The sequence below is a fragment of the Gymnoscopelus microlampas genome (assembly GCF_963454915.1).
Source record: "Gymnoscopelus microlampas genome assembly, chromosome: 16".
In the NCBI taxonomy this organism is placed as follows: Eukaryota; Metazoa; Chordata; class Actinopteri; order Myctophiformes; family Myctophidae; genus Gymnoscopelus; species Gymnoscopelus microlampas.
This window is the reverse complement of record NC_139953.1, coordinates 29766007-29781439: the sequence shown is the minus strand read 5'-3', so window position 1 is coordinate 29781439 and position 15433 is coordinate 29766007. Positions and strand designations below refer to the sequence as shown.

The 15433-nt window shown below is 41.4% G+C and overlaps 1 protein-coding gene across 1 annotated transcript in view; it reads left to right on the top strand.

Moving 5' to 3' along the window:
• The window catches only part of LOC311062937 (nuclear receptor coactivator 1-like), a gene marked incomplete at its 3' end in the record, with an annotated part of 47134 nt that overhangs the window by 7777 nt on the left and 23924 nt on the right, over window positions 1-15433 (top strand). The window contains exon 2 of the mRNA XM_084082156.1: window positions 8054-8235. The remainder of the gene's footprint in view (window positions 1-8053; window positions 8236-15433) is intronic.

Here is a 15433-nt window from a genome sequence, read left to right as displayed (position 1 = left end):
TGAGCTGAACCACATCAAACACATGCCAGCCAGACGTCAATGACAAATTCTATGAACCGTCTTTGAGTGAATTATTTGATGTTAATTATACGTAGGTGCATAGCTGTGTTTTTAGTCAGAAACCTAAGATGGAGTGAGCAGCACTGCCAAAGGTATAACATCAAAATGATTGATTTAATAGCAATGCCCCCTCTTTTAAACAACGGCTCCCTTTTAAAAGTGTGCCTGTGTTTTTGTGCAATAATATCACAGCATCATGTTGCGGTTAATATCACAATTCACAATTGCATAATACTATGCATAATAACTACTCACTCAGTTTGTGTATGTCTGTTCTCCATTTCTTTCTGCTGTTTACCCTCTTCAAATAGCGCAGCATGTTTGCACCCAAGTTCTCCCTCAGGAGGATGATCAGTACTGCTTGTGGTAACTTCTATTAAGCATTTTGTAAACATATTTTTCACTGGTCTTATGCAGTGGTCTCGTACCGTGAGTTTGCACACCGTTTGCACAGTAACCGTAATATGTGCAGTCGCCTAAAGAAACAACAATTCTGCGTTATTCTGCATGTCAAGTAATATTCTGCAGCGTGCCTACAAATAATCTGTGGAATCCTGGGGGGTCTAATTAATCAGAAATACAGGTCACTTAGGTTGCCCGTTGTCACACAACAGATCGCTAATAACACCAAAGAAGGCCTAGGCGGTGCTTGACAGCCAATACATCTGAAGTGAAAAACTGGTTCGGTAGCAGCAAGCCATAGTGAATTCAGTGAACCAGTTGCAGCACAAAGGGCCCCGCAAGCCTATACTTTTCCTACTAGTTCTCCCCTTTGGTGTAATTGAATTTTTACGGCAACACCACAGATCAGGTTCTCGCTCACGCAAAGTGATTCCCGGGCACCTAGAGGATGAATGTCTTGGTCCGGTCATCTATATCCAGGCCTATGGGCTATATACAAACACAGACGCACATTCACACACCCATTAAGAGCAAAGTGAATGGCCCTCTTGGTGCATACAGATACACTTCCTTTACTGCATATACCTCCTCCCCTTCAGTGTGGCCTCCTTTTCAGGGTTATTGCATTCAATGCATGGCTATTTTCAGCTTCTAGCTGTTCCACAACCAGGTAAACACAGAAACGTCTTGTAGATCAACGATGTTATGTGTGATCATCCGCTCTGCATTAACAAACAAGAACAACATGACGTTTCACCCCTTGGTGGTTGTGTTCAAAGTTCAGCAAGGGAACTTCCCCTGTAGGGAATTCTAATTATAAAGCTATTAAAATGTACACTGCATGAAATAGAAACGTGGTCCTATTAAGAAATCATTCTTGTATACAGTATGTAGGGTGCTAAAAGTGTACACCCTCTATGGTCAATGGATCGTTACTGCATTATTCATCTGCTGGATTTCATTTTGCTTTATTAAATTGGCACCCTCAAAACTGCAATTCTGGTCTGTATCAGTGCATTTCAAATTTCAAAGTTTCTCCAGCCTTGACGATGACACACATTTTGATCTTTAACCCATTAAGACCTGAAACCGATTTTACATGTCTCCTAAATCCCAACAGTATTCTGAAAAACGTATGTTTCTATATCAGTGGTGCTCAATCTTTTTCATGTCAAGGACCCCCAAAATTATATGTATTTGGCCGCGGACCCCCACCAAAATATGTTGTTCCAGAGACCCCCAGAAGCAAAGATTTGAGTTAAAAATGTTCGCTTTAAAAATATAAATATTCAAAGATTTGCGCACATTTTCACGATTTTTCAAAAATAGCAGATCTACAAGCTCATAGCGCGGCACTCGGTGCCGCGCTATGAGCTTGTATATCTGCTATTTTTGAATAGCCCAAAGTGTAAAATAATGCTTTTAGCTCAAATCTAAAAATGACACAGTTCCAGGTCTTAATGGGTTAAAACGGAAGGGTAGAGACAGTATTTTCTGTGCTTGCCTCTGGGATTCAGAGGTATCCCAGACCAGTTGATCATCATCAGTATTGGAATTTAAATACAATCCACCCATAGATGCACCCAGCACACATTGTAATCAACAGGGCTCGATATTAACTTTTTTACTTTAAAGAATACCCACCAAAATGCCTCATGTACTGTATAGTTTTAGTTCACTTTGATATCCCATTTGTTTAATATACGGTAATTGGAATCTCTAACTTATAAAATACTTTCAATGAATGTACAGTATATATAGTAACCTAAATATTATTGCCACAAATGTATGTTCACAACACAATGTAGGCAATGGTAGAATAAAGGGTGAATTTCTGTGCAAACAGTGTAGAATAAACAGTGTGCCTCTGAAGAAATGTTAAGATAAGAGGAGATAAGAATAGAGGATGAACTGAGAATAAATGTCGTGCTGTAACGAGTAATGTTGAGCAGGCTGGTGGGTGTATACAAAATATACACACTTTTATTGGCCGTTGCATCAATCGGGTTGACTGTTGTGATACATAATATACGTTTTTCAATAGGCAACATATTGATTCTCAATATTTGAGATAGTTTCAATATTCATTTGCCACACTATCATTACTAGTGCTGGGTGATGATGGGGCCTAAATTTGAGAGAAAGAAAAGTCTTTAGGGCAGGGGTTTTCAACTGGTCGTCCATGAACATATTGCATGTGATCCCTAACCATGCATTCAGTTATGTAGGAATGTAAACATCATTTAAAAAAAATAAAATTTAATTTTGGAGAAACTTAGAAGAACTTGTGTGATATGAGGACCATGGAGTTAGTAAAGACATATCTTATGCACAAAACCCACAGGACGCGCAAGCATAAGTGCACGGACGCTGTTTTTCTTCCCCACCATGTTTATGAATGCAGCTGTTCTCACTGGCCACGCACAGGCACTTTGCTCACGCACGTGACGATTCTTTTTCCACCCTGGGCAGGAAAAAAAGCTTGTCCGCACGCGTATTTTCATAGAAATACATTGTATATAGACTTTTGGCTAGGTTTGGCAAGAACAGTCGCACGCAAACCTGCGCGCCCAATAAAGCGCATGTGCACCGCTTTTTTTGGTGGGTTCGGTGCATTAGTCGGTCCATATCCCTACCCGACACAACAGTGGTCCCCATGTTGCTTCTTAATAAGGATGGTGGTCCCAGGGTCACATATCTGCGATATGCCAAGAATCACATGACACGATTTACTTCAGCCAGAATCACGATCCACGATCTTACAACGATTCATTAATGTAGATTTTTAAGATTATTATTATTTTATTACGATTATTTATAAGATCTGAGGCCACGACCCCCCAAAATAATCATATTTGAACTGGGGACCCCTCAACCTGACAAGCTATTTTTCACAATGTTTGCCTCTTTCTTACATAATATTTGACAATTTGGCCAATTTGGAATTAAAAGGTCTTAAATGTCATTAAATTGTAACTTTAGAAATGTGCAGATTGTATTCACTTATACTGTATGTTGGTTTGTTTACTGTTGCGTGAGAATACAATGTTGCTCATTAAGCTAATCATCTGGGGACCCCCCCAAAATATTTTGGTGACCCCCAGTTTGGGAACCACTGCTGTAGAGATAGATACATACTACAGACGGACGGACGGACGGACGGACGGACGGACATAGAGACATAGATATGTAGATATGTAATCTATACGTTTGCCTTAGATCAAGACTATCATAGATATATTTTATCAAATTTGATTTGCATATCTATACGAAAGTAAAAGTCAGACTCGATAAAATACATATAGTGTTGAACCAAGGCTACATTTTTATGTTGCTGTGCTATCATGTCATGTGACATTCGGTGTAGGCTACAGCTGTGGACGGCGGTGTTTCAAAAATATTTGCGAGTGTGTAACTTGTTGATCAACTGCTGATCAACTGTTCAGCAGTGTCATGCAACCCTCATTTTCAACGTTTTACCATACAAACGCAGCAGTTTCCAGCGCTTGTTTTTTCAAATGCCGTTTAGGCTGTGTGCTACAGCCTACAGCTGTTGCACTCTTTATGTGGGGACACCTCGCTGTTTGGTTGAACGCTGAATACTAAACGCTAACGTTGAGTGACGTTCGAACATTGTCGTTGCAAACTTTACAAATAATGCGTGCATGAGCAAAAAGAACAGATCTACAAGCTGACAATGTGTCGCGACGCGTTCTTAGCTTGTTGATCTGTTCTTTTTGACGAACGACGTCGTGCAATGGAGTATAAGTTAAGGTATAGAACTGCAAGTCATAGAATGTGCACTCGCTGTATCTCGATCTATACGATCTCTCTGAAAAGGCAGATTGTGGTGTTATACCAATACAGTCCACATAGAACCACAGTGATCGGAATCCGGAGTTATGGTTTCCTAATTATACTTTCTTGTTTGTGGCCTCTTTATATAAGGTGACTTATTTCATTTTGAAAAGTAAGTGAAAGTGATGAGCACATGGAAATGAACCAGTGCATGAGCACATGATTTACATGTGGATACCGGAGATGCATTTTAATACCACACATAAATCACATCACCACCATGTCAACAGCAACTGTAATACCTATGAGGATCGTATGATTGCATCAGCATTCATCTTATCACAAATCTGCCCTACGCAAACCTTTATAAATATAGTTATTAAAATATATTGGGTCCCCAGAGTTAAACAGGAAAAAACTTTTACCACTTTGAGGCCTCATGACATACCTGTCATTTCAAGTATCCAACTAGAAAGGTATGCTCAGCAGCGCAGAAATCTCGGCTAATAGCTATGTACGCAGTTACATTTCTACCTACAGCCTGTGTATCACAGTATGTGATTACCAGTTGTACATCGTCTCTACTCTTCCTCCCTCTCTCGCTCTCTCATCCACATTCACGGTCAACCTCTCGCCATCATTCTCTCAGATTTCTGTAATTCAAATGTATCTGTAATCTACAAAGTCTGAATGTTAATGCCTTGTGTCAATTATGTTTGCCTCACCAGTCAATCAAAGGTTGCAATATGTAATGTAGTCCTAAGTGTTGGGTGTTTGTTGCCTCACCGTCCTTCACAAGAGGAAGTAACATCTCTAATGTCATTGACATTATGCCTACACAAGTTGGTAAATACGCATAGAACTGAACAGTAATAGTGTGTAAGGACGAGATGTACACAGCTATATCTGTCAGATCGTGCCTCACGTAGCCAGACAATCAGAGATCTCTACCTACATCTTGGGAAATCTAAATTCATTGAATGGGCTTGGAGTTGGACACTAGCATTTTCCAATACTGTACAGTTGGACAGTATTTTCACCAGTGTTGAATTTGAAGTTGGGCATCGCTACCTGCCAATCGTCTAAGGGTGTCACGATTTGCCTAATCCACGATTACATTTTTAAAACGTCCGTTTTTACATCACTAACAGCTATATCATTTTTCATTGTTAGGCTATTGAGTCTTCATTTGTAAAGAAGAACTTTCTAAATAAGTAATTTAACAAAATGAGAATCTACAATAATAAAAAGTTTAATATATTATAAAAATATGTTATATAAATAAAGCTTTAACCACTTAAACCCTCTATTCATAGTAAAACAAACCTGAATTACAGTTGTACTTTATTCTGTCTACACTACGCCAAATCTCTAAGCAAAAGCCAATCTAAAAGGTCACAACGTGTGGCAAACTTGTAGATCAGCGATTTTTGGTGAACATTCCCTCCAGAATCGGTATGCTGGGCTTCAAGTGGTTTGAAGATGTGTAGCTTATGTTGTTAACATTCTTTGAACAGAAGATTCAACCAATTAAAATGTATATGATACAAAGTTGCCTCTGGCCTTCACGTTCTCATACATTGCAGACACACTTATGATCTTCTTGGCCCTTTGTATTGTGGTTCTAGAACTCTGATTAAATGTTTAAATCCAGTGTTCTCCACCACTGAAAAGGCGCAGTCATGTCACTTGAGTCAAGCATTGTGATTGGCCAGCCTGGCAGGATGCTTATCCCATAGCTGGGAGGGAAAGCTCTGCAATTAGAACAATGAAAATTACTTACAGTAGTTGTCTTTTCATTCACATGCACGCACGCACGCACGCACGCACGCACGCACGCACGCACGCACGCACGCACACACGCACGCACACACACACGGGCGAACGCATGATCTCCTGAAAGACAAGTGTATTTTATGTACAGGTATTGGCAATGCTTTACGATTCCGTGTACCTTTTCAGTAGCACGTAGCCTCGCTTACCCTCATTACGGAGCTGATCTCAATTAGCGCTACTTTGGGTCATTGTTGTCCGTGTTTTCAGGCATCCCTGTTCATTTCAGTATATGAATAGGGTGCTGTTGGAGTCTGACTGGCAGGGAGCACTTTCAGACCAAATGTCTTGAATGTTGACCTCTCACTCTGTCAAAGAGCTGTGGTGCTTTTATGGGGCACAACGAGAAGTGGGTTTCCAAAGATTTTCGTAGGGGGAGCTGAATGAGATTAATACATTACATTACATTACATTACAGTCATTTAGCAGACGCTTTTATCCAAAGCGACTTACAATAAGTGCATTCAACATAGGTAGGGAACGAAACTACTAATCACCAGAAGGCTTAAGTGCATTTTCTGCAAAAACAAGCTACCAAGAGTATACCTAGCTCTAAAGGTAAAAGTGCAATATATCAGCTACCTACTTTCTGAAACAGCCTTCTCCGTGAGGAAGGGGCGAATCCTCCTGATGTTGTAGAGGAGGAATCTGCAGGACCGTGTCACTGATGCAATTTTTGCCGAGAACGACAGTTGATCGTCCAAGGTCACACCCACATTCTTCGCAGTCCGAGTTGACGTCACCACAGCATTATCTATGGTGATGGCCATGTCTCGGTGCGGACAGCCCTTCCCCGGGAGGAACATCAGCTCGGTCTTGTCCAGGTTGAGCTTCAGGTGGTTCGTCGATATCCACTCTGAGATGTCAGCTAGACAAGCAGCAATGCGTGCCTCCACTTGTGTGTCAGAGGGGGGGAATGAGAGGATCAGCTGGGTGTCATCGGCATAGCAGTGGTAGGAAAAGCCATGGGAGTGGATGACAGCACCAAGAGATGTAGTGTAGAGAGAGAAAAGAGGGGGACCCAGAACCGAGCCTTGGGGAACCCCAGTAGTGAGCCTGTGTGGTTCTGACACAGACCCTCTCAGCATCACCTGGTAGGAGCGACCTGTCAGGTAGGATGCAAACAGGGAGAGTGCAGAGCCTGAGACACCCATCCCCTCGAGGGTGGAGAGGAGGATTAATAGTTACTCACCCTTTCATCTTATCTTTGGTAATGACTTTAAGAATGTTTGGTTGCATAAATAAGAGTTCAGTTGTGGTAGGTAGAAGTTTGCCAGCTACCAACGGTTACGTCAGTGTTGGCACCCTATTTCACACATTGTCACTTCATTTCCAGTTAGAATAGAAAGAAACCCATTTTAGTCTGTTCTGTGTTTGCTTCAATTGTGGCTTAATGAATGTTCGAGTGAACCTGAGTCACAATTCCAGAAATTCAGCACTGCCGATACCTAGAAACATTTCTGTCATGGATTTGTCCCAAAGATACGCAAGAACAAAGGAATTAACTTTAATAGCTCAAGCATGCACAATGATCATTTTGTGTTGAATTGAAAGTGAGAAATGTCAAAAAGGAAAATCAACTGAATTAAAACAAGGCAGCACAAGATAAAATAGGAAAACAATACAACAAAGTCTAAAAAGAGTGCTATGTTCAAAGTTGTAATGTGATGTAATAAATAAAGTTACATTTCATCTGTGTCACCAGAAAGTCGACACTGAAGACAAATCAGCAGTATCACCCATTTGCATGAGATGAAGACTTCAGTAAATCAAAAGTGGTGCATGGCATATGGGACCACATTGGCTGGGTCATGTCCTATCACAAAATGACTTAAACGTAAAGACTGTGACCCGAACCAGTAGAGAGAGAGACGGAGATGTTTGGCTTATAACCAGAGAAGGTGGAGAAGAAAAGTCTTTAACGGATCACTGCCCTAATGTTCTCTTTCTCTCCCTCTAGTGCGACTGGCCTGCTGCCCTTTCAGCACCAGGGATGGTGCTGCATAACAGGGAAGCCGTGACACCGTAACGCCACCCCCTCAGCCTCACCTCCTCCTCTCCGTCCATCGTCCCACTGTGCCTAGGAGTTGGCCACAACAGCCCCCCGCATGACTCACCACCTGGACCCCTAGATCCATTTAGGTACAGTATCTGAAAACAAAAAGCTTGTTTATGCTTAATCCTGAACTCCAGCATGTCCCCATTTTAAGACACCGGTGAATAGACCAATTATTTGTTTACCAACATTGAGACTGGATGCACAGGTGATTGTTTCATGCAATCAATTCTCAACCTGTTGTTTCGGGGTGCGCTGGTTTCAGCACACCCCAACCCCCTCTTGTGTGTTGGCTAGTGAGGCGAGACCTGACAGAATGGGTTTCATTGCGCGCATAGGCCTACTGGTTGCACGCATACTGGTTCAGTGTGACGTTGTCTGTTAAGGGGTCTATGTGGAGGTACACAACGTAGTCCCCTTGTGTGTGGCTTCCTGTCCCGATGCCGTCCGAATTGATGTAATTGTCTTGTCCGTCTCTCCCTCGTATACACGGTGAAACAATTATCAATTTTGGCATTTAGCATACACACTTATGCAGAGTGCTGTTTGGCGACTTTCATTTTTCAAAGCGTCAAAAAGTCCGCCAAAAATAACATGGTATACGATATTACCGGGTGAAAAAAAAGAAAGGAAAAAACATTGCAAGGGCTGACGGCACCAATATCAAGTTCCTCCAAAGGCTTTACTGCAAATTCAGACTGCATTTCTAGGACCCTAGTTGACATCTTAATTCCTTTCACAAAATGCAGGCTATAGCACTAAATTACTGAACAGCATTAATATGTTGTCTAACAAATAAGTACAGTATCTGGTACAGGTCCTGTTTCACTTGTGAAAATGGGTCCAGCAATGAGCTCGTTAACGGACCTGACTGTCCTTCCAAAACTCCCCTATTGATTTCGGAGAAAAGTTTAGATCCATTGGATGCAGATATTGTCAATGTTATTTTTTTTGTTTTCTTAATCCAGACATGTTGTATTTTCTCATCTGATCATATCTCTGATCCAAGTCTAAAAAGTTTTTTACTTGGATCTGCAATGGAAACAAAACTGTCCTTTGAAATACAACTAATGTATGAATATGCATCATAGACAGCCCGTTTAATCCATTATAAACTGTACATCATGTGTCGGTAATGCTAATGTGGCTAATGTTGACGCTTAGTGCTTGGCACTTCCAGAGTGAAGCTAAACTTCCTGGACGTGTGTACCGTAAGAACATCATAAGGGGTAACACAACTTTAAGATCGTTTCCTCTAGTTTCAAAGGAACACAATGATGTTTGCATTTTAAATGTTTTGAAACAGACAAAAGAAAAAATGGGGAAACGGTTTTACCATAATATTGCCCAACCCTAATCCAGAGCAACTTTCACAGTGCAAACAAATGGTCACAATTGCTGACTTGCACCTAACTGATCTGAGGATTTTTTGGGGTTGTTTTGCAAGTAAGTAATGTGATTAATTAAAAGATATGAGAGCACAGATGCATGATGCCAGATGGGATTTAACCCTGTAAACCTGTAGTGCAAGCTAGACGTCAGTTGCTCTATGCACTAATATGGTAGGTTTTTGAGGCTTTGTAAATAAACAACAAAACAATGTTAATCTCATTCAAGAGAGTTCAAGACTTAGTTCTCATTTCACATTTTTAAAAATATTGATCGAGTTTAATTAAAACAGAAAACAATGACATTTCATCATGGTTAGAGGAAAGGTCATGGGGTCACCACCAAAAACTTTACAGTTCACCCTGCAATCTGTCTAATAGATTATACAATATTTTGTGCTGGGGCTAGAGGAAAGGTCATGGAGTAACTCGAATGATTAGGGTTCATCCCCCTTGGAGGATGAATGCGCTTATGAGATATCTTGTGTGCAAGTGGAACATTTGGCCTAATTGTGCACTAAAGGACAGGCCATTAAGCCACCAAAATCAGTAGGGGCTATTCTCCAGTGATCATGACGGTGCACAGATACTTTTTTGCAATCCAGCCGGAGGTTTTCAATATCTCTTGTTTGGGATTAAAGTAGTGGATTAACATAGCCATCCCTAAAACCCCACTCCTTTCGGTGCCCAAAAAATATTTAGATATAATTATAAAGAATGAGAATCTCTACTTTATAACAATAGAGAGAGATCAAATGTGTTGTCCATGACATGAACAATATTCATTCTCAGTCACCACAACTGATTTCAGTCATTTGGATTCCATAGAAGTCAGCATGTCTTCTATGGCAGTGGTTCTCAAACTTTTTCATGTCAAGGACTCCCTAATTGACACTTATTAGCCCGTGGACCCCCATTTGAAAAGATATGCCAGGGACCCCGATAAGAGAAGATTTTTACGGCTCTAGCAGTGATTCTCAACCATTTTAATGTCAAGGACCCCCAGTTTGACATGCATTAGGCTACGGACCCCATTTAATGGCATTTCCATCTCTGGGACCCCAATTTATATTGTAAAATCAATGTTGATTTAACTCTGAGAGTGTACAAATGGAACCAAATGGACCAGTCAGGGTCCATTTGGTTCCATTTGTACGCTTTCAGAGTTACAGACCCATAAGGGTCCATTTGGTTCCTATCCATCATTTAGCTGGGGACCCCCTGGAACCCCCTCAAGTACCCCTGGGGGTCCCCGGACCCCACTTTGAGAACCAATGTTCTATGGAATCACGCCATGCACCGAAAATAGACTATCTACAGACTGGTTGCGCTGCGACGCGCTGTAAGCTTGTAGATAGCCTATTTTCGGTTATTTGTTATAAGATTAAAGAGTATTTGAAGTGGTCAAGCTAGCCATAGAATGCATGTTCAATCATCCAGAATGATGATCTCAGATATTTCATATGCATCTGGCATTTTGTTTTAAAATACAAAATTACTATCCTTTTGTCAGGGCTGATATGGCCGACTTTAGCATCAATCAATGCAATTTCTTCAACTGCTTGGCGGTATCGGAATGGATATCGAAACATCATAATTCTACATATTGTGCTAATTCTTTATGAAACACAGTGATAGTGTGACAACTCACAGATTAGGAATAAATCAAACCATTGTTTTTCAGTTGTGAGATTTTATTTTGCTTTAATCCATGAATATTTAATTTGACCAGATAACATAGAATGTGTGATACTGTATGATTCCCAGAAACAATGATTTATATTATAAGACTTGTTAACTGTGGATGGGGATCAGACGTGAAGTGTCTAGTGACTCGTGCCATGGTGCATGAAAGGTGGTAGTAGTAAACATGCTGAGCTCTCATTGTCTTGCTGTTGCCATGGGAATGTAGAATCAAGCCAGAGCCTGTAGTTACTGATATGATTTTGTCCAACACAATTGTAGTGAAACTTGCGCAGTTAATATTGCCTCAAAATCAGTTTAACCACTTTAACATCTACAGGCTCACAAGAGGAGCTCAGATCTGCTATTTTAAATATAATCTTGAAAGAATGTGGAAAGATTTTGATATTTGTTAAAGATTTTAACAACACAAATCTTGTATGGATGTTCCTGGCACAAAATATTTTCAGATGGGGGGTCCGCACCCAAATACCTATTCATTTGGGGGTCCATAACATGAAAAAGTTAGTGAACCAATGTGATAACAGATGGTTCACTCTCCCAAACAAAGTCGCCTCAAATAAGGCCTGTGTTTGTTTGACACAGGGAAAAGCCACTGAAATAATTAAAAATGGGACTTTGACTGGTGTGTGAACCATTCATTGGCCAACTTGCTGCTAATTTTGTCCTACAAAGTGATATCATGGCTGCACCACTCTGTTGCTGTTTGGTCTCACTGGCTCCTCTGTGATGAATGCAGCTGCTTAACCCAGCAGACACTACCATGTGTCCTTGTTGCGTCTTTGCATACATTTTACAATTGCAACAATGTCCAGCTGAAGTTTGAGAATTGAGTTTGTGGCTTGTGCTATTGCAGTTTGTTGTAGTTCCTTCCTTCTAAATTAGTTTTGCTGTCCTTGTACATTGGTGATGGAAGTAACCCATTTTGGCCTCGGAGATGAGTGAAGACCATCCTTCCTGTCCTATCTTATATATATTTGATATTACATCACGCAATGCTTTCGCTCCTTAAGGTATGCAAGTGAAATGTGGGATCATCTGTCAATTTATTTGCACGTTTTAGGCCCAGTGACGACACAGTAGAGTGTGTCATATAAAGGGTCGATAGAGAGATTGGCTATCCCCCCCCCACACCACCACCATCTTGTTTAAATTGCTCAATGAATTAGACAGTGTTCAATTGAGAGGCACTGCAGGATGCATACAGTTACAGTAACTGGCTGAATACGTGAAACTCTAGTCTTCACTATCTCAAACCTAATGGCTTTTCATTCTAATTTCTAAGATGGCCAATTAGTCCAGCCCGAAATTAAAAGTAATTTGGCGGGGTATGTGTGTGTGGAAAATACATTTCTTGGTGAGGTATGTGGGTGCATCTCTCTTCATTACGCTTCTCTTCCTCCCTCCCCCTCCCTGGTGTCATTTCTTTCTGTGTGTTCTAATTCTATGTTGCAGTCTAGCCCCGTGGAGAGGAAGGAGTGGCTGATTGCTTACAGGACACACTTGTGGCCAGGATCTCTCTCTCTCTCTCTCTGACGCTGCTTGTTGCTTTGTGTGCTTCTGGTCTCTGCTCTTTCTATTCATCGCTCACTTTTCGTCTATGGCCATTCTTTTAGTTCTTTAGATGTTGACTTCTGTTGCATGTTGGCTTTTTTAAAAAGATATTTTCTGGGGGGCTTTTCTGCCTTTAATGATAGTGTACAGTGGAGATGGACAGGAAACGGGGAGGGAGAGAGATGGGGAGTGACATGCAGCAAAGGTTGTCGGGATCGGGATCCAAACCCACGACACGCTGTCAGCATTGGACCTTATATGTGGTATGCGCCTGGACCGCTAAGCCAGCGGGCGCCCTGTATGTTGGCTTTTGACATCTTACACACACAGCACCGTTATTTTCATCAATGCAACACCTTCCACACATTATTTATAATGATTATACTGAAGGACATACAACATAGTGATTATACGGTCACACTTTTGTCATGGTATGTTTCAGTTAAATTGGAAATAAAGTGGTTATCTATGTGTGCATGTGTCTGCACGTGGGCTGAAGCTTTGCCACTTGATCAGCCTTTCACTGCAGGTGTGTGTGATCTCTCTCTCTCTCTCTCTCACACACACACACACACACACACACACACACACACACACACACACAGTAACAAATGGATGGTGCCTCAACTAATATGCTTAAGGTTGAGCAAATAATTAATATTCATATGTAGAAGAATCATCAGCCTGAGGGAGACTGAGTAGGAGTTTGAAAATAGATACTGGAAAATGGAAACATTCAGTGTTTTGAGTGTTACCAGCATATATCCGACAATATGTTGGGTGAATTGTCAGTGCATGTGTTGTCAGTGAGCATGTGTTGTCAGTGTGTTGTCAGTGAGCATTCTTTTGGAATTTGTGGACAGTCCACCTTCTGTATTTTTGTCTCCATTTTTGGACAGTATGGTAAGGTGAGAGGGACAGCGGCTAGCAAGGAGGATACTTTGGATACTTCCATGTGGGAGATAGAAGTTTGCCGGGTTGATTTCTGGGTCCTCCTAGTTGTGCATCGAAGTGTCCTTGAGAAAATTACTGAACCCCTAATTGCTCCAGATGAGCTGAGTGGTGCCTTTTTATAGTTGCCGTTGGTGTGTGAATGTGAACACATAATGTGTAACGATGTGCCACCACTGTTGAATTGTGTGTGAATGTGAAGTATATTGTAAAGTGCATGTTGGTGGTTAGAAAGACCAGGAAAGGCGCTATATACATAAATGTGGTCCATTTATCTTTTACTTCTAGGTCTACAGGTAGAGATCTCAACCACCCAGCCATCAACCAACAGGCACAGACTTAATTTTTGTATTTACTGTCTTGAAGTTTTCTGTTAGTTGAAAGATTGACAGAGGCTTTGTTTTCAGGCCTTTAGCCTGAGTCATGAACAGACAATTTACTAAACAAAAAAAGCTACAATAATCTTTTTTTTTGGTCTTATGTCCAATACCCAATACAAGAAGGAAAGGTCATACAATGTCTCATCCAAAGACATTGATTGCTGCAAGTTTCTTTTGAGGAAATGAGAATAGCACAGTTTTGTAAACAGTACATGGCATTTGCAAAGCTGTGAGGGACCAAGCTGTCAAAGCATAAGGCAAGGCAACACAGAACTAGAAGGTAGAGTGAATGCAAATGTGAGTTTGAGGAGTCTTATCTCAATGTGTGTCTGTGGTCACGGCCATCACAAAAGCATAAAATGTTCCAGTCATTATGGCAGCTGCTGTCAGCCTTGATTGATTGAATACTTTATCAACAGTTTGCAAAAAGTAAAGAGGTACAGTTATACAACTAGAAAAAGTGCTCATCGGATGGCGTTATAACAGGACAATGTGAAAAGGGTGGCATTTCTTCTTCGGCCTAGTGGGAATGTGCGTGCAAACTTTCATGTCAATCGGACGCTGCATTCATGATTTGTTCAAAACGAGCCACTCTGCAAACGTTATATGCCAATCTTAGCCAATCAGGATGGAATATAAAAAATCTGACAGATCCATGTTGATCGCATGACTGTAGAGATAATGTGTACCGATTTGTGTGATGTTTGGACGAAATCTGTAGGAGTAATATAAACAAGTAAGACGCGCAAACGCTGGAAGCGAACGCAGCTCGAAAATGTTGTGTATTTACGGACTGTGTGTGTGTGTGTGTGTGTGTTTTGACTGTAGCTGCACTCTGGCGCACTCTGTGGGTTGCACACAGGCAGTGCAGGCAGTGCACACATACTGCACACACACACACAGACAGAGCCACAAGCCGAGCAGAGTTACATAGTAGGCTCCACTTGGGCGGAGGTCGGAGCGGCTTCGCCGCGCCTCCTTCCGCGTTCGCAAAAATTGTCGATCGGGCCAACGGTGCCGGGGATTAGCTGTTCACAGAAGGACGGACGGACACACACACGGTCACACACACACATTCACACACACACATTCACAGACGGACGGACAGGGTGCAAAACATAGTCTCGGCCACGCCTTCGTCCTGGACATGCTAAAAGGATAACGCAAAAAGCCTGGATGGCTTGTTTCCGTTGACATACAGTACTATACAGGAAATTAAGAACATCAGGGATCTCCATATGGCATAAAAGGGACAAGGACAGACAGACGGTTACAGCGGGTACTCTGATGGGTATAATGGGTATTGC